Raw genomic sequence first — 21,421 nt, forward strand, 5'->3', positions numbered from 1 at the left:
GTGTGTGTGTCAGGGGGTGTTATTATTGGAAGGACAACGCAGAGGCACAGAAAATTGAAGGACCTCATCTCAAAGGAGCGAGTGTGTATTTGAGAGAGGAAGAGAGACAGAAAGTGAGAGGGGGATAAACAGGTTTTGGGCAAGGGTTCCAAGCAGCAGAATTAAATGCGGAGCGGACTAATAAGCCAGGACAAGCTTAATTAGAACTATTACAGGGCCGCTGCTAGGTGCCTCATGGGGGTGCGGGCGGGGTCATTCCCGAGCCACAGAAACAGCAAGCTGATTAATGAAAGCACAAAACGTGATGAGTGCCCAAATTTAATGCCAAGAAGGAGGTGGAGTGAGGGTGTGGGGTGGAGTCTGTCTGGCATGGGAATGATAGTGGTGGACAAAGTACTCAATCCCCAGTACTATGAGTCAAAGTATAAGTGAAAGTTGCTCACTCAAATTTGTACTTGAGTTAAAAGTACTGGAGTACTATAGCTTTTAAAAATGCTTAAGTATTCAAAAGTACAAATTCCAAAGTACTTTGTTTTTGTATTTCTGTATTTCTGTATTAAACGTTTTTTTTTAAAAGATTGTACAGAATATTTCTCGATGCGACACGTTGTGACTATAAATCACAATTTGCTGTCAAACTTAGCACTGATGTAGTGGAGTCAAAAGTACAATATTTGTCTTCAAAATGTAATGGGGTGAAAGTCATAAATGTAAAAAAGTAAGTAAATACTAATACTCAAGTAAAGTACAAATACTCGAAAGTATCTTTTAAGTAAATGTACTTTATTACTGTCCACCACTGACTGATACAAAGGAGTTTGTTACCAAGCAGGACAAGGCAAAAACAAATCACAACTTCAAAACTGGCAGGGATAAATTGATCAGCCAGATAAATGGACTTTTGAGAGACAGAGGCCTTTTGAGGATTGTTGGGAGGGAAGGACATACTGTTGGTGTTTAGCTCTAGGGGGGTGGGTGTGGGGCGAGGGCGACACAAAACAGAGAGTGCGGGCAGGAAGGCAGGCGGAGGACAGGGTGTGATGAATACCTCTTAAGAACACCACTGGATACGGGACAGGAAGTGAGATGAGTCACAAAGGCCCCGGCAACGCATATCAAGCAGACAATTTGAGCCTGAGTGATGCGGTCGTGCCGTTATCGACTGCCATCGAGACTGAATGATAACACCCGGGGACTGGAAAAGGAGGACAGCTTTGGAAGAAGCACTCGGACAAATCTATCACAGCGTGGGCTAATGCATACCAAATCCTGTCTGTACCTTTGTATTTTTCTCTCTCTGGTTTGTCGCACACTTCTGCAGCCTGCTCAATCTCTCAGTGTTTCCCTGTTTCGGTTTCTCCAGACCATTCCACCAGGAGCATCATCCTCACAATGCTCCCAAGATGGTGATTCAGTCAAGCACAACAATGTGTTGTTTTTTTTTTTTGTATTTAAAAAGATTGAGAAGGACAGAGAGTTGAGGGCATTACTTGAGCAACAGACAGCAAAGAGTAGGCAGAAAATTAACGTGACCATGATAGTTGTGGCAGAATGCTTGTGGATTAGAGAACTGGAGTTTAAAGATGAGAAAAGAAGTGGTATTTAGAAAGAGATGGCGAGAGGGAAAGCACAAGAGAGAGAATGGCCATACAACACTGCGGCCTGTCACAAAGCTGCTGTACCATTCTCTCCATAACAATGGCGGCAGATTGAGTTGGACAGGGTTCACAGGCCTGAATACTAGCCAGCCAGACAAAGCTATCGAGTGACTCGCCCCTGTTATCCAGCCAGCTGCTGAATACTCCCCGTGTGGAGGCGAGCTCAGGTTACAGCTCTCGCTGATGAGCTCGATACTTCATCAAAGTCCCTCTCTGCATAGCGGGCAGGGCTCCGCTACCAAGCACGGCACACTGCCGACACTGAGGGACTTCCAACAACAGGTACAGTGCAAGGAGGCACACTGAAGAAGTTCAGCCTTGAGTGAGACTTGCAATGCATCAGGGATGCATTCAGGCAGCATCAAGTTCCTATTTTTCTGTCTGTATTTAATAGTGCATTGTTAAAAAAAAATGTTTTAACTTTTTTAGGTGCAACCGCATATGGGAAGAATCTGCGTGCGTGCCTGGATCTCATGAATTTCCCTTTCCAGAGGGGAGAACTTCAAAGTGAAATGCCGTTCGGTCAAAGATGATTTTGTCGGCTCGCTTCCTTGCCCTGGAAGCGTAAAGATTGTTGATGGGAGGATGGCAGGTTTCAGCAGATGATCTGCGACAGGGTTCAGCTTGGAGGCTGCGCAGTACCAGACCGTGATGAAGGAAGCGAGGACAGATTCTATAATGGCAGTATACAACCGGACCATCAGAGCCTGTGGCAGGTTGAATTTCTTCAGCTGTCGCAGGAAGCATAACCTCCATTGAGCCTTTTTGCCGGTGCCGTTAGTTTGCTTTTAGAGGTTTTGTCCTCTGGCTGGCTTGTCATTGAACCATGCCATTTGTCTGATTCACAAAGGACATTATCATCTAACTACAGAACATGATCCCCATTTTTCTCCATGAGACGTCATGCTTATAATTGAAAGTAGTATCTCCTTGATCGCAACCACAATTGTTGTCCTCATAATTACCACAACAGCCATTTAGATGGTAATTTGGGCATTTCTTATCAAATTGCAAGCTGTTCATCATATTTGCTGGGATGCCCTGATGTTGTTCATGGAAATAACCAGTTTTTTTTACATTGCTCTCATGGCATTTTTGATGGTGTCTCGGTCCTATGCTGTACATGTCTAAAGTGTCAGTAGCATAGGGGAACATTTTAAGGGCACTACCATTTACATTGGGTTGACCTTTCGTGAACCTAATATCTGCTCCCACTATAAGGCCTTATAAATATGGATGCTGTCTCCTTTAGGTCAAAGCGCAATTTCAGAGAAGGAAAGGAAAAGAAAAGGCTGGCTTCAGATGATTTGCACAGATTGAATCAACAGCCTCAGCTTTTTTTATTCCATCTCCTATGGTGACACGGTTATCCATTTATTTCTTACAGTTACTATGTCAGCCCCTTGCAGAGAAATTGAATGTATAACCAAAATGAAATACATCCTGTCCCATTCCACATGAACATCAGCACTTTCAAATCAAATAAGACAAGAGACTGCTGTTGCATTATGCAAGATGCAAGCAACTAGTATACCATCCAAGACTTCAGTTTGAAACACCATCAAGGTCCTTATAGAAAGTGTAAGGGCAATGTGGAACATCTGTGACACACCCTGTAATATGGCATGTGTCCAGACAGAGCTCCATCCTCTAAACACATTATAGGATATGTCAACATGTGCCAAAATGAGCCTTGATTTAGTTTGGTTTGGATTAATTCAATTTGATTTCCCATCATTTGATTCAGTGACACTGAAATTAAGAGGTCACCACAACTCATTTCTATTGGGGTCCTCTGGGAACTCAAAGCAAGGACAGTAATGTGTCTTCACTCGGTTTTGTTTAAGTGGTGATGAATGTTCACTCGCAGACAGAGATGATATTAATTTGGCCAAGATCCCACAGGGTTGGAGGACAATGTCATCCATGTTGAACATCATGTTGTGAACAAACCAGACATGCTCCACTCATCTGCTCTCACTCCAGCTCCGACGTGACGTTCTCTGATCCCAAGTGCACATTGTTCTGGTTTTGATTAAGTGGGTGCATGACACATTTAATGGAACTTGGCAGCGTGATTCTGTCTTCAGATGGTTGACAAGGCAAGTGTCACCCTCTCCTACTGTATGTCTTCTACACCTGGCTTCCTCCTCCCCTATCCCTCCCTCCGCTTCCCCTCACTTCTCCTCTTCTCCATCTCATTCTTCCACTTGAGAAATCATGCAATCCCCCATAAGGATGCAAACACACTCACATAGACACACATACGTTCCCAAGCCTATGCCAGTCATCATGTCCGGCTCAGCCATGGCGCTTTGCACAGAGCTTGTCGAGAGGAACAGATGCCATTATAAGCGGAGGTAAACAGCCATTATGTTTGACAGCTTCGCAAACAGGCGCACCACACCGCGGATGGAAGATAAATGTGATGATTTGAACTGTAATTTCTGTCATGTTGAAGCACACACATCCCTGTATTTTCATTGTTCAGATGTCACTGTTTGTTGCTTGTTCATTGGGGAAAGAGTAAAGCGAGACAGAGAGACGGAGACAGAGGGAGAAAGGGATAAAACATATCTATTATTGTTTATAGTGTTGTTGCTGATATGTAAATTGTATGTATTGTACGGTATGTCTTGATGATGAATTGAGTACAATGGACCACTAGGAGGTAGACAGAGGGGTCTCTTTATATCTGAATCCAGGGACAGCATCAAAAAAGGAATGAAATATTCAAGACAAACTGAGATAGTACTGTATGTACTGTATTATTGTTTATACTGTGCTAGCCACTTTACATAATTCAAGCTACAATTTTAACATAAGATAGTAGTTAATGGAGCAACATGCAAGACTGCCAATATGGTCTTTTCAGTCACCATGCAGTTTTGAGAAAATGAACATTAGCCCTGCTGCTTGTTATTCATAAGCCCTAACCAACAATATGATATACACTATTTCCCCATCATTAATAACCCAAAGTGAACTAAGCAGGTAAGATTTTAATGATTAGCTGCCACAGTTTATTGTTGATTTACAATAACAGGGTTAAGGTAAAAACAACTCTACTTAATCATGAACATTTCTGACAGCCTGGCAAATCAACACTTCATCTAGGTACCTGGGGAGTCGTTTTCCAACACGTTATGGAAGAATTGGGCTATAGCTGTGTGTCAAGGTGTCAAGATGTGACAAAACACTTAGACCACCATCGGTTTTGTCTTCGTCCCATGCGACAAATGCCCTGCAGAGCCGGTGCATGTCTGATTTGTCCCAGGAAGGCATGCAGTCTAAATCTTAACCAAGACAGTATATTCCAAAATTAATTACATGCCATTACTGGGGATTATTGATATGGTAAAGGGTCATTGATTAGCTCGCAGCTGGCCAGAGATTCTAGGTCATCGATCCACAATGTCACATTTACATTCAATTTACTGTTACACAGCAACAATGAAAACCAGCCATGCTCTCAAATGCTACTTGAGCGCCATCATTCACTTCCAGTGAACACACAAGGGCATAATGACAATGTCAAACATAAACACATGCAACATGCTTCCATCATGGCATGTTATAGGCGTCATAAATGATAACCGTATTGCTGAATCCGTGTATCTCTCGTCTCACACCCTCGCATTACGGCTTTATCCACAGCAGTAAAGGCCTGACTATAGAGCATATCATGATTTCATTACAGCTCGAACAGTACAGTTCTACAGTGGTGGAGAAAGGTCAATGACAATTTTGCACCATGCCTGGGACCACCATCATAGTCCAGATAATAGGGGTCTTCATCAACTCCTGCTGCTATTGCATATCATCACTGTCGGGCAGAAACCCTGTATGTCCAAAACCGTTACTTTTCAGGAAGTGAAAAAAATAACCTGTATTCCAATGGATCCAATGTCGTTATCATTTAGTCACAAGCTCCTGTTAATACGTTTCACTGGTTAAATATTTATTAAACCGCCTGACAGTGATGATATGTAGTATAGCCTACACATGAGGTTTTACCATACAGAGTGTAGAGAAACATAATTTGGTTGTGCGCAGCCCTGGCACGTGCCAGATGAACATGAGATTTGCATGTATGTCGAAGCTGTAAAAACAGGGTTATATTTTTGTAAACAAAGTCAATCAATTTTCAGGTAGGCTCAATAATGTACCCAGCTTGTAGCGTATCTATAATGTATGACTCCAAATTTGGGCTAATTGAGAAAGTGGTTTGAGTGATTAGCTCCCGGATACAGACAGACAGACTAACTCTTACACATGGCTAGCCTCCTGCATCACCACGTTGTTAAAATTAAATGAATATTTCAGTCTTATAATAACTTATTGATCCTTTTACAACCCTGATATTGCTACACACATCTCTCCCCTTAATAGTTTGTTCTATTTCTTCCAAGATACCGTGGTAACTAATACTGTATGCTTGGCTTTTTCTTATTTTATCCAATTGTCACCAGTGCACCACCACCAATGGGGCATGTTTCAACACTACAATGTACACTAAACAAGACTAAGAGTCCGCTGTGCACATCGCCTTCTGTCTCTGAGCCTGTATGTCCCTCTCATGCCGTCTAAAAGGTTTTTTTATGCGAAGCGCTTTACAATACGTGTTACATTCACCTATTCATGCACACATTCACGCTGAAGTTTTGAGGCTACTGCATCTTCCCCTGAGGAAGATACAGTAGCATCGTCATTATTTATTTGTATTATCACCTTAATAAAAGAGGCTTTAATTGTCTGAGCTGCTCCAGTGTATTGTCTTCTACAATTGCTGTTGTCCTGCTCCTGTGACGCACCGCCTTGCCTCGTTTGGCTGAGGGGCAGCAGCAGACTCCCTTTCTTCTCTAGTTAAATTTGCACATTTGGCTAATGTTTTCTTTTTGGCAGTGTCCCAATGCCATTAATACTACAATACAAACTACAAACTGTGACATAAACGGCAAGCAACCTGGTTTGCATTCAAGACAAGTATACAGCATGCAGTGCTGTATGGTACAGTACAACTACTGAATTTTAGGTTTTATATTCTGTTTATTCAACAACTAAGCTTGGAGAGCAAGCATTTCACTGTCCTCAGTGTTGCTACTGGCTGCTATCATTCACCTTTGACAAAAGAACTTGAAATAGTATTTTCCTGAAAAACGACAGTGAATAAGCTGACAAAATACATTTGTTGACGGAATTCAGATCTTGCTTGTCCTCTGTTCAAGTTCAAGTTCAAGTATTTATTTGCCATTTCAAAACAAGTTTGATAGGAAATTGTCTTGGTGCTTCCTCTCACATACAAGACAACACAATAAACAACAGCACAAAGACAAGAACAAAAAGAGACACAAGAAACAGAACCAAACCAGGACCAAGCTGCAGCTTTGGCTCATGTATACAGTACAGACAGTAGAAGAAACTGCTTAGTGCAATTATGTAGCAATTTTTAAAGTGCATACTTAAAGTGCATACCGTCTAGTTTGTGTATGTAGTGCAAGAGTGTCGTTAAGGTGCCTGACTGCTTGGAGGTATGTGCTGTCTCTAAAACGGGAGGTTCTACTCCCAATGCTGCCTCTGTCAGTCAGATGTGCTGGATCGTCTGTTTTGTATGTCGGTGTGAGCTTGCCATTTTGGTGAACGCCCATGAAATGGAGTTGGTACAATGTATGTTCAGGAGGAAGACTACGCCTTCCGACATGAGATTGTTCCTAACCTTGCCCCCCACTCTACTCCCATAATCTATTTCCATTCCTAGCCCACTCTCTAGGTTACAAGCTTGATCGATCACTATGGTAACCAAGTCAACTCCTCCCTTGATTTGTCTGCCATGGTAACAGATCATAGGTCCACCCTCGCCACTCACAGTGGCACCGATGCCATGGTAACTAATCGCTCCACCCTGAACTCCACCCCTTCTACCAATAAGTGAGGGCATTTAAACCTGCCAGGTTCGCCTGCCCTTAGTGCATTGTTCTTCGTACCCCTCCCTCCCTACCCTTTCTTCTGTACTCTCCGATCTGTCCTATTCTTCAGGTTCCAGACGGGGGTCTCGAGTGATGGTGCGCCCTCAGACCACTGCCAAGACGGACGCCTATCTCCTCAGACCCTAAGCCAAATACTCAAGTCTCCACCCCCTGGTGCCACATGGTTATGCCTCCCCCGTCAGGGCTACGCCCTTCCTCCCCCATCAGGGCCACGCCCTTCCCCCCCCCACCAGGGCTTCGCCCTTCCCACCCCCAGGGCCGCGCCCGCACTGGGCCCCGTCCTTCATCCCTTTCCAGGGCTACGACGCCCTTCTTCCCACACACTCATTTGCGCCCCCCTATCTATGCTTCGCACGCCCACGGCCCTTCATCCCCACTTCCCCTTCCTCTGTTCTCACTCCCTTCAGCTCACCTCACCCTAGCCATCCTCCCACCATCCTCACACCTTACATCCTTCACTTACCCTCCTCACTAGATAATTCGTACCCCTTGTCTTCACTCCTCATCGTCACCCCTTCCATCATCACCTCCCTGTCTACACATCATCGCCCCCTTCATCTCCACTCCTCATCCTCACCCCAAAGCCTCCCTTCCTCCCAACCCTCCTCCCCTTCCCTTCCTTCCTTCCATCATCTAATCCATGCATAACCAAATTCCTTCCCGACAGATCCATCTCCTTCTTTTCTAAATAAAGAACGTTAAACGATGTTTGGTTTGAAGGCGTGGTCTGTACTCGTGAAATGGATGTAAATTGTGGGTGTGTTTCATTTACAGCAGGGGTTTTTGTGTGCCACCATAAACTGTATAGGAGCTGTCCATGCTGATACATCAAAATGGCTGGAGTGAAAACAGTATTCCTGCACCTACACCTGTATCTGTTTGCTTAATTCCGTGTGAAGTCTACTTCTTTTACTGCTCTGTTTGCATCAACTCCTGCAGCCTGCCTCCTATCACTGCACTTGGATCCTAACTACATAACCCCAAGATATTGTGTGTCCAAGTCGAAATTTTGGACATTATAGAAAAGGCCATGCTGGGAACACCAGAATAATTAGGGTTCATCCTCCAAGTAACATAAAGGTGCCAAGCAAATTCTGTGGCCAGCCAGTAGTTTTCTAAATATATTGCGTGGGATCAATGTGCTGGAACAATTGACCAACATTACATCCTTTGCTAGCAGGGCAAAAACAAAAGTGTTTCCTGTGCCGACTTAAAGCGACACTATGTAACTTTTTTGTAATGAATAAAATGTAATTTTGTCCAATCTGAGTATGTTAATACAATATAACTTATACAATCTCGCTGCTCTCCTATTGAGACAATTAGATTGTGTCAAAGGTCATGTCTCACCTAGACACAGGCTCAGACACACATTTTTACCTGATGGTCAAGATTCAATTTATCCCCTGAGCAGGCAGGCAGGCAGGCTCTAGGAGCTCAATGGTATAAATGTCAGCACTTGCGCAGGAAATCGGGTTCAAATCCGGGGTAGAAGAGGAAGTTACATAGTGCAGGTTTAAAGCAAATTATGTACACAGTCTACACACTAATATAACATAAGTACAAACATCTGTGGGTCCGAGTGGTGCAAGGGAAAATTACTCACCCACCTCTGAAGAGTTAAATTCCTCCTTGGTGCATCCAGGCCGTTCCAACGAACAGTGCAATGCTTGCCGTCCCACTGCTTGGTCAGGGCATCTGTTTGGTGGCAAGCAGAGGTGTGAGAGATGATGTAGTTAATGTTACTCTGCATGGATTACACTCTACTAGTGAAAACAAGCGCGTGATGACACCATGTGTATCAGAGGAGGCACGTGGTTGTCTACATTTGTATGGGTTGCGAGTAAATATCCCCTTTTTTTCGTTTATGTAAAAAAAAAATATATATATACAGTATATTTCAAAAGATTATATAGTTTGGGTGCCGGGCAAACATCTAATTTCTCTTTTGGGCCTTGAGCTAAAAAGTTTGGGAACCACTGGTGGTCTACACCAGGGTTTCTCAAAGTGGGTGCTGTGACGCAAGTCCAGGGGTGCCGCAGAAGATCTTGTTAATATTGAATTTATAAATATCAGTTCAGTTTAACCACTTAGACCCTCTACACTTAATAAAACAGAACTGAGTTGCATTCTACTTGGTACGTTCGTTTTCCATCTACACACCAAATCTCTTCGCCACTCTACTTCTGAGCTTGTAGATCGGCTACTGAGGTTATGGTTAAGGTTAGGTTTATGGATAGTTGGTTAGGGTTAGGCTTAGTTATAATGCATGCCATCGGAACAATGGCACTTCGGAACAACGGAATGTTGGACTAATGCCACTGCACCTAATTGTTCAAGGGCCATGTGAGTAAATTGGGGAGAAAAGGAAAGGTTGAACAAACAGTAAAAGTGTCAATTTGCCATGGTCGCAGTGAGAAGGCTGAATGGGGCATCACTGTGAAACCTTGTTGTACCTCCACACTCTCCCATAATCTTCTGTACTTTCTGAAAGGCTAAAGTCTGAGTCTGGCCTAGTTACTGTAGTTCCAACGGTAAATAAATCCTCACTACACTCTCTGGAAAGGCTAGCCGACGGCACAAGGCTCCAAAGAGTAGACAGGTCCACAAGTCCATTTTGGGGTATTTTATTTACCTCAAAGTTCACCAGACAAATACAAAAATAAATAAAACTGGCAAAAAGTCACAAAATAAGACATAAGGAATAAACACTGGAGGCAGTGGCGCAGCCAGAACGCTAGTATAGGCTGGGCCTGAGCAGGAGCGGGTGGGCACGCATGCACGCGCGTCCCCAACCCATGCGAGCGAGCAAGCGAAAATTTGCGGTTATTGCGTGGATATTGGGCGTTTTCGGGCGTTTTTTTATTACTTTATTTCGGGGTTGGGTTAGGGTTTTGTTATTTAAGTCTTATTTTTGCCTTATTCTACCAATTTTTTATCCAAAAATTAATTATATAAAAAAAAAAAAAAATCCCCAATTTTTTTTTTTTTGCAAAATCGATTGGGTGGGCCAGCTCTCTATGTGGGCCCACCCAGGCCCACCCATGGCTACGCCCCTGACTGGAGGGAAGCAACAAATCTGGAACTCAAGAAACTCCTAACAGGCTATGCTATGCCTTCTGTGAAGGCCCTGGCAGTTCTCTGCTGCTGTTGTCCCTTACTGGCTTCAAGCCAACTGAAACTCTCTACCTGTTGCATGCCTGCTTCTTAAACAGGTGGGACAAACCATATCATAATTAGTAAGTGGTAACCGAATGAACTCACCTGGCTAATAAGGCCCATGAGTTATCTTACACACCTTACTATTATTCATAAAGGACTTTACAAAGTCAACTGTTTCCCAGAGCCAATTCATTTACAAAGTCATAAATAAGACAAAGTATAATACAAACATGAACAAACACCCCTCCTCCTCTACAGTGCTTGGCCCCTTCCAATCAACAGGATTGCCAGCACTGCAGAGGAGACAGGTGACCCAGAAACAATTCAATTACTTCACACGGTGATAATACATAAACATGTTAAAAACCCTTTCAGTCCTTGTGTGTTACTTAAAAATGTCATTTATACAAATATATGAAATGTGCAACACAATTGCAATTACTCATTTGATTCAGCTGATGCTGTGTGTGCAAGGTCCTTGATTGTGTATAGGGCATGGCTGCCCTGTGACACTCTCCACCACAAATCTCTGGCATAGTTGGATTTCTTACGGTTTTGTTGAGGTATTCTGTTGCCTTCTTTTGTAGAGATTCTTGCTTATCTCCTCTGTCGCATAGTACAGTAAATATCCACAGACATGGCATGCTAGTAGGTGACTGTAGGGTGGGTGATGGCTGATTAGCAGTCACACCTGGCCTGAGCCAAACTAATTGGACTCAGAGCTAGGTGTGGACTACACACTCGCACGCACGCACGCGCACACACACACACACACACACAGACTCAAGTCTTGTGTACTGTCTGTATGTTATTTCTTTTTTAAGACTAATGATTACAACTATGGTATGGCAAGCAGTATGTTCCCGGAAGAAAGTACACTGTGATCTAAAAAAGCTTGGCTGTCGTCTGTACTACAATTGAGCCTTTCACAGTGACTTGAGAGAATGTCGACCACAGTCAATCCCAGTTTCGATTCCAGATGTACACCTGTGATTGCATGCCATTCCCCAACTCTGCTCTCAGAACCAGTTTTTATAGTGTCCTAAATATCGAAATATAGCTAAACCTGCCTATATCTATCTATCTATCCACTGTTGCTTTACTTGCATCATTAGGCTTACTTTAAGATATTATTGTCATTCTTTTCTTATGCCTTAAAAAGTCTGAATGTAGCCTGAGTTATAGTCACTTGTTAAGAACAAAAAATACATCAAAAATCCATATAAAACTATCTGGCATAGACATCATTAGTTAGATTCTATAGCACACAGCCTGCTGGAGGCCAGAGCAATACTGTTTGTTAATCTGATCATGTTTGCATTTGGAACCCAGTAAACAAGCTGCAGTAAACAAGCTGAAACACTGAGCCAGACCTTGCTGCTCTCTGTAACACACACACACACACACACACACACACACACACACACACACACACACACACACACACACATACACACACACACACGCACACACGCGCGTCTGCGGTTAAATAATGAAGAACGGGGGCACATCGCTTAGGTGATTAATTATCCATGTCACCAGATGGGAGGATGAGCGAACAAAAGTCAGATTTTTTTATTTTTTCACCTAAATGCATTTTGGAGTAAGGATTCGATTGTGGTAATGACAACCATATGTTGATGGATGACCATAGGCTAGTATTAATCAGAAATACAGAGATGGGATGTGACCAAGACGGACAAGCACACATGCTTCCGTGCGTGCATGTGTGCGCACGTGCTTGCGTGCGTTCTGGGGTTGAACATTTAAAAGCTAGGGCATGTAAAAATTCTAAAGCATAATAGTCTATTAGCACTGTAAAGGTCAGATGGGAACTAGAACAAAAAAATTAAGTGCACTGGCCAACTAGATATTGTGGTCCTTTCACAATGAAACCCAGCTGAAAACCATTATTTTCAATGGCTCGTGCCACACAAAGACGGTTTACCGCTGTGTTCAGCAAAGTTGCACGCGCAGCTTGAGAGCTCCATGGTGAGTATTGTGGTCTAAGTTCAACCTTGCTCAACTTTGACCGCTGTACGCTGTGGGCAAAAAAGCAATAGAAACGAGGCATCCAACCAAACATGGGAAGGCAAACTGTAGCCCAGGTGAACCCAAACCCCAGGCTGGTCATGTTCTTATTCTGTATCCAGTTCGTAATGCATACATGGATGAAGCAAAATGGAAATGACTTTAGTATTTTATTCTCGATTGTTTTTAACCAATATGTATGATCTGTAGGTTTTATGCTGTCTCAATACTAAGGAAAAACTGATTTTGTGCGGTCTGAATCATGGATGTATTAAAAAGATGGTGCAAATTAGTTGAATTATTTAAGACAAGCTTGCGTTCATATCGAGACCTCAGGAGGAAAGAACATGGACATGTTTTCACCCAAGCAGGTACTTCAGGTGTGTTTTAACAGCTTGTGATAGGCAGGCAATGTGTGTAGTGGATGATAAACACAATAGGTTTGTTATGTGTTTTCCCTCAATAGTTAAAAAGACCTATAAAGTTTCTTAATTGCGCTCGGGTGGCACAGTGATTAAGTCCCTGCCCACCACCACGGAGGTTGTGGGTTAAAATCCACTGTGGTGCATCCGGCTTTGTTGGGCGTCTACACAAACCCAATTGGCCGGTGGGGGGAAGGAAACTGGCCGGGGAGGGTGATATTGGTCATTGCATGTATGTAATCAAAGAGATTCCAGAACAACACGAAAGTCCTTACATTTTTGGAATCACCACTAGATGGTGCAGCGGTAGCTCTGCCGCCATCTTGGAGTGCAACCAGTCAGGACGCTTCTTTTCCAGTGAGGTGCACATAACTGGAAAAGCTCTGTTCTAAATGAATACAAACTATGTAATCGGGTGTGAGCAACGTCGGGCACATGATCACTAAGACATTTTCCACGGCTGGCTTGATCACCCAAATAAGTTCCAGACTGTGAAAACCACCATTGCTGTTATATATCATCATAGACTGCTAAACAGATCAAGAAGCATAGAATAGTCAATAATTTAATTATAAAAATAATGAGTCAATGATTTAACATGAATAATGTATTTAGCATTTGTCTAATGTATAATGTTATTGTATTGCATCTGTTTGACATTATAGCCTGGCATTTTGTGGACTATAATTTATTATGTACAGTAGGTATCATTTGTTTCTGTTTGTAATGCCCCATTGGAAAGCACTTTGGGGCAACGGTTGTTTATACATTAATAAAGATGACTTGACTGGACTCGATTTTAAGTTCTGACTGTTATGTCTGGGGAGAAAGGTTACATGTACATCAAACAATAATGGCTAACAATATCAACAATATTCTGCCTGTCACTTGGCATACTGTGGCTTACAGCATTGTCTGATACAGTCTCACATGTACATTTATATTGATGCAGTCGCTTAGTCCTTTGTAACAATTCAATCTTTATTTCAGACCCAAGGGAGATCCATATCACAACCAAAACACAATAAAAAAAATTAAAAAACAGAAAACAAAACAACAAAAAACAATAAAAAAGACTTCCACCAGGTTCACCATGAACATACAGACAAGTGCGCAAATGGTTCCACAGTCTAGAGGAGAACTTGACAGAACTATGTATAGGGTTAGTTATGACAGCAATGATGTCATTTACTGACTCAGATGCCCTACACATAAATCTATACATAAGATTGCGCAGCACAGCAGAGCAGGTGGGTACCCCAACAGGCCCAACACTAACAAACATCTGGCTTGCACTGGAGCTTCTTGGAGCTGTCAGCAGCAGCATACAGTCATTATAAGCCACTGTGAGTCGTCTGATGCTGCCTTGCTTGTAGCGACACCACAGGTGGGCAGTATACAGAGGTGTAGAGAAAGATTTAAAGAGTGAAATCTTCACCCGTACTGAGCACATGCTAAATTTGCGACGCAGCATGTTCCCTTGAGCATACAGCAGACGCAGCATGTTCCCTTGAGCATACAGCTTCCGACACTATAATATGTCCTTGTCATCAGAGAAGTCATTTGAGATCATATGGACCAAATATTGAATCAGTTTTTTTAAGAACCCGGAAGTCGCCATCACTCCAACATGGCGGCAGAGGCAGAGAGGGCGCTGGTTGTTATAAGCAAGGGATAATGCATGGGGAGGCAGTCATTATTGAAATTTAAAGCCCGACAGGGCGATTAACCACCGAGGCGCAGCCGAGGTGGTTAATCGCCCTGAAGGGCTTTAAATTTCAATAATGACTGCCTCCCCATGCATTATCCCGCTTATTACACGGCTACTTAATAAATACATAAATAAATGTACCCAAAAGTAACAACAAAACGAAGTATTTCCTTGCTTACGGCAATGAAAGTATTCCATAAGTAGCCTATTGGGCTGGGCGGAGTTTGCCTCGGAAAACAAATGACAAAATAGAAAAAAACTCGCCCCAAAACACACTCGCCCCCCATTCTATATACTGCCGATTTGCCTGTAATACCGCCGGATTTGCCCCGGGGCGACTGTGTTTTGGAGCGAGCGTTTTGGTATTTCCCCCGTAGCCACGATAAACAAGGAAGTGCAGTGGATCAAATAGAATCACTTTTCGGTCATTGCATCGTCTATTTCTCACTTCAAATGTTTTCAAAAACATTCTTGAGAGCAACGTTTAGTTGTAAATGACATTGGTTGTTTGTTTACATGGCTGTCATGTTGGATAAAGCATAAAACAAAGCAGCGGAGGTTGATATGAGCAGGTGTTCTGAGTCTCTGATTACACAGCGGTCCGTTATTGAGCTCAGCGGTCATTATCGAGAAATAATGACCGATGACTGACCAATCAGAATCGAGCATTCAACCAAGCCGTGTAATAATGGGACTTAATGGGAGTCGGTTCGGACCAAAATGCCAGGGATGAATTTTGGTCCCAGCCCACCCATGTTTATCGGCACTCTCGCCAGTAGTACCCCATTACTGAAAAAGCCCATAATAGTCACATATGTGATAAATAAGGGATATTAACTACTATTAATATGTGTTATAACTTTGTTTTTATTTAGCATTTAGTAATGCTTCTATCAACTTATTACAGCTGTACTGCTAAACAAAACTTCAGATTCCTTTGTATGCTTTTCAGAGTATTGCTGTAACCTTGGCTTAAAAATATACAAAAATGAACACTAGAATTATAGTTAACTAGAGTTTCGGGGGGCTACGCCCCCCTCAACCCCAGCCGCGCACGGGGCCCAGCGTGGGTGCGTGTATATTGGGGTACCCAAATCGCCGGAGTAAAAGTGTCCAAAAGGAAAAAAAATAAATAAAAAAAAAATGGAAAAAATGTTAATATTGATTGTTACTTTGGTGGTCCGCCGACCCCTGTGAGTGTTGGGACCCCCGGGGACCCCCCTGGAACATGGCGGACCCCTTCGGCAGTTTTTTTTTTTTTCATGCACGGTTTGCTTGTTTCTGTCGCTTGTTTTTTAAAACCTGGCAGCAAACTTGGCAACCCGACTGACATCACTGACCTATCCTTGGTATTTGTACTTCCGGGTTGCATAATGATGACATCACTGTCGAGTCCTTTGGTGTCATGAACCTAGGCAGGTTTGTTTACCAGATTACCCTGGGCAGCGTGCTGTGCTGTGGCCGTGGCTGTTTGTTTTTGTGTTTGGGATGAACATGGCACGTGAAGGACGGACATATTGTGATCGAGACATGAGTGAAGTGAAAGTAACGGCCTGGGTGGAACAAAGGAGGTACGTAAGAAGGGGGGGGGGGGGTTGAAGCAAAGGAGCTGTGTGTGTGGTGTTGTGGAGGAGATGGGCAGAGTGCAATGGCGGCCGCTCGTGTTGTTTCGGCGAAACCCGTCGCCGTTGGGTGTCGGTGGTGTGCACGGTAAACGGTACGAAGCTGCCTCCCCTTCCGTTTTGTCCGACATTTGGTGAGTAGAATTAATTATGTTGCGCGGTGGAAAAGGTGTAGTGAGCAATGAGATGTCCCCTACGCGACGCGTAAATTCAGCGCGGCCGCCGTGGCGAGTCAGTTGGCGACATGTGGTCTGGCGGTGCGTTGTTTATTCGATAACAGAGCTGTGGGGTGTCCACACCGAGGGTGCGGAAGTCGCTCGCCATTTATATAGTTAGATAAGGCTTCTATTAAAATAAACGAGAGCGCGCTCTACTGGTGGACTGTTGTAATTAAAATGGTTAATGAAAAGTTGCATGTTTGGAACAGCTGAAGGCAGTAATTCACCATTTCGGATATGTTTAGATTACTTTGTTTTTCTTTGTGATTTCAAAAGTTTAAAAAAGTTTTGGGGGGGGGGGGGATTTTGGCCTGGGGCCGCATTGAGTGACGTCGCGGGCCGCAGTTGCCCATCCCTGCCCTATGTCCTCCCGGTGGGGGCTTCTCACTGGCAGGTGAGTCAGTAGGATACAACAGCAGTGATACAGAAATGTGTGTGGGGAGGAATCAATTGGCATAACAACTACATTGGGGAGAAAAGGGGGGGGATTAAAGTTTGAGGCAATGAGGCACAGAACTATAATTAGAGACATACTGATGTAGTGACGTAGTCCCGCTAGAAGTTTTGAAAACTCCACCCGTTTTCCGCGACTCCTCTGCTACTTAGTAGCGTGTGCCGCGCAAACCACATTCAGTGGGAACCGGCCATTACAGCCCCCACCCACTTCACCTAATTAAATCTTAATCGTACAGTATAATCAGAGGATTCATTCTCAGTAACAAAATTAGAATGTCATAGTAATTAACCGTACCGTCAGTGTCTTTAAATGTCACTGATTAAAGATCTTCCTTAATTTAATTAGAGTATTATGACTCATTTACAGATGTGGTAAATGGCAGTTATTTATAAACTTAGACATTTTTGGTCATCACATTATACTACCAGTTAAACCCTTAAGAAAGACTGCTGAAGAGGTAAGGACAGTGTTTTACACATCACTAGTATTGAAAATCCTTGTCTCCGATAAACTATGGCCACAGAGATTCAAAACAGAGGGACAGGATCTTGCTTGGTGTATTGACACACATTGAGGACAACATACTGTAAATGCAGACTGCTCAGGCTAAGAGAGAGGTTCAGATCATTTCATCATCCCTTATTACATGGACATCTCCAAAATCTCAAAATATCCAGTCCTGTCAATATTGAAGCCAGCTCATATCTTGTCTAAATCCAAAAGGCACTGTAGTTTTGAGACTACATGATCAAACTCAAAGTGGGACTGAACATTTGGCATTTTGTGAAAGCATTTTATCTGTCTGACGTGACATATGCTAATTCCCTAATCACTCTACAAATGTCATGAATTGGCTCCTCTTCGGGTTACAGAGACACAAGAATCGTCTTCCAATTTAGGGAGAATTCTTCTAAGAAGTTTCCTATTTCATTATCCTCAAGGACTGCACAGTGGAGAAAGACAACAAAGAGACAGCCAGCCATACAGATGAGTGTGTCCAATAGAGATGCGCGGATCGCAGTTTTAGCCGCGGTTGCCGCGGATAACAGCAGTTTTGGTGGATTTGGGTAAATCATATATAATTATTTAATAATAATAATAATAATGAATAGTTAATATTGATAAAGAAAAACATCACATGGATGCAACTGGGACGTATCATCAGTGTTGTAGCCTGGGGTCATAGGGTGTTTCGGGTCTCGCAACATACAACATACACCCTCACCCAGGTGACCCAGCCAGGGTTGATCAAGCCCCGACTTACGTCCCAGTAGCACCCACGGTCAGACCTATAGGGAAAGACAGGGCAGTCCGCTTCTCCGGAAGTACTCTGCCGGGACTCGGGGAGGCTCTGGCACGTGGAGGGACTAGGCTCTGTGGGTTGTCTCCTGGCCGGGCTCCTCCTTCGTCTCACCAGGTCCAGGACCTGAGCGCTGCGCCAGATCAGGTGCACCGCCCCGATCCAAACATTTCCTTCTGGCGTGATGGTTCCTTGGATACCATTGGATAATCCACGGGTGAAATAATGCGAGAAATAAATTAATGACATCTATCCATAGGCCTATTATAGATCTATATTATAGCTTTTAAAAAGCACGAAATCTCGGCGTGTGTGCGTTTGTATGTAGTATTTAATATGAAGTCATTTTCCATCAGGCACAAATTAGCCACGTACGTACTACGTGTGTGCTTTGCAGGCATCTGGGGTCCTTCCATTTCCAAACGACAACAGTGGACCGATATATTATAACTCTATACAGTGGACCGCAGCTAAAGTGAGACAGAGAGAGAAACTTAACAGAGGATTAAATAAAAAAAAGAAGGGAGGAATAAAAGTTTGGCGTGGGAGTGATTTAGAGCAATGAAGTTGTTGTTAACCCTGCCAACGACGGGTCAAGTGCTGGATATGTCTTATGAAAAGTTGCAATGTGAGAAAGTGATGGAAGACGGAGGACTTGCTGTAACCATGGATATGTATACATCAGTGACCGTGACAGTGGGGAGCGACATTGTTTGTACAAGTACATATATCCACATATATAGAATGCCATTGCCTACAGTACAGTTAGAGCGGCCTCCGTAGGTAAGCACTGCACGGAAAAAGGAAAAGAAAACTAGAAAAGGTGCTCCTCAGGTACGTTATTGTGGCCTCCTGGTGGCGCTATAATAGGCCAATGTGAAAAGGGTGCCATTTCTTCTTAGGCCTTTCACGGCAATCAGACACTGCAGTCATGATTTGAGGCATTTTGTTCCAAAAATGTGTTTTGCTAAATTAGACCTGCTGGTGGCGCTATAACAGGCCAATGTGAAAAGGGTGGCATTTCTTCCTCAGCCTAGTGGGAATGTGCGTGTGAAATTTCACGGAAATTGCAAGCTGTGTTCATGATTTGAGGCATTTTGTTCAAAACGGACCAATCCAGCAAACTTTGGAAGCCAACCCTAGCCATTCAGGATGGAATATGGGAAATCGGACAGATTCGGGTTGATCACATGACTATAGAGATACTGTGTACCAATTTGCATGACGTTTGGATAAAATCTGTAGGAGTAATGTCAAAAAATGTGTTTTGCACAAATCGGCCTCCTGGTGGCGCTATAACAGGCCCATGTGAAAAATGTGGGGCAGAGGTTCTGAATTGGCATCGAGGGAGTGTGTGTGCACAGTTTCGCAGCGAGCGGGCCAACGGTGCCGGAGATTAGCTGGTAACACACGGACAGGACACACGGACGGACGGACGGATGGACGGACGGACAGGGGGTAAAACATTCTCTCTCACCATACCTTTTGGCCTGGCGGAGACAAAAAGACGGAGGGACGTCCCAGTCATTGGTTAAACAATGCATTTCTGTGATCTCACAACTACGAAAACTAACGTCATGCGGTCGGTGCGGATCTATAAATAGGATACTATAATTAATGCGGTTGGATGACGAATGGATAATGAATGTGTACACGCGGATTAGGGTGACGAAAAAGCCCATCCACGCATCACAAGGCTAAGGCAACCTGGTGGAGACCTGTGCTCTGAGAAGTAAAACCTTCATGAATGTTGAATAAAGTTGAAGATGTCACCGTCTTGATCCTGACACATGTGTATGCATTTCTAAGTCCTACTTAAACAGGAAGCTTACATAAGCCCATGCCCCTCAATTTCCCTTAAGATTCCTTCCTTTGGTGCAAATAATTCATGTCAATCTTTTAACTACCATCAACTGAAATATGTTAAATGTTTCAATCGGGATATTTCCCAGAAGAGAAATATGTGCCATTCCCTACTGAGATACTAGTGCTTGTGCTTAAAAGCCTGCTGTGGGCCTAATATGAAAATGCATAAGTGTTATGGATATGAGGTAGAAAATGAGATGCAGCCTGAGGCTAGGCAGTGTGACCTCCTCACCTATTGATTCCGTCATGTCTCGACGGTGGATCGTCAGGCCGTGAGAAGCACATTAATGCCTGATTTATGCTTGGTTGCAGGCCGGTATCACGCACCGGAAATAGCCGATCTAAAAGCTCACAACACGTCACGTTGTGATGTGCTGTGAGCTTGTAGATCTGTTATGTTTAGTGCACGACACCAGTACGCAGCCAAGCATAAAGGGGCCTTAATGTTGAAGGGTGTTGTTGTGGTGGCAGTTCCCGCTGACAGACGTTTGACATACCCCGTATTTATTCAGCCTTGATGGACAGCTCCGTTTGCCAAATGCGCAAAAGCTAATTGGAGAATTTCAGCTCTTATACTTTTATTAGTGAGTAGGGCCGTAGGCCTATCAAATAGAAAAAAGTTTTGGATGACTTTATTGCAGTGGCTTTTGGGAAATATTTTACACAGGCCTGTAACATATTCACCATATTAATATGAATCATGGATATATATGGAAATAAAACATCTACATAATGTTCTCAGCTGCATGCTAAGATGTCAAGGAGAAGAATTCACTCATTAATTCAAAGACACAATAAATAATTTTGAACTCGTATTCTCCACCCGCTACTGTCCATAACACACAGATTGAACAAGTTTCCTTCTATAAATATCTGGGTGCTGCTTTATCATGGAGTGCACATATAGATTATGTTTGTAGCCAGGTATAAACAACACATTTACTTTCTCAGAGGACTACAAGGTCATTTGGAGCAAACAAATACATC

This window comes from Gymnoscopelus microlampas, assembly GCF_963454915.1.
Source record: "Gymnoscopelus microlampas genome assembly, chromosome: 15".
Lineage (NCBI taxonomy): Eukaryota > Metazoa > Chordata > Actinopteri > Myctophiformes > Myctophidae > Gymnoscopelus > Gymnoscopelus microlampas.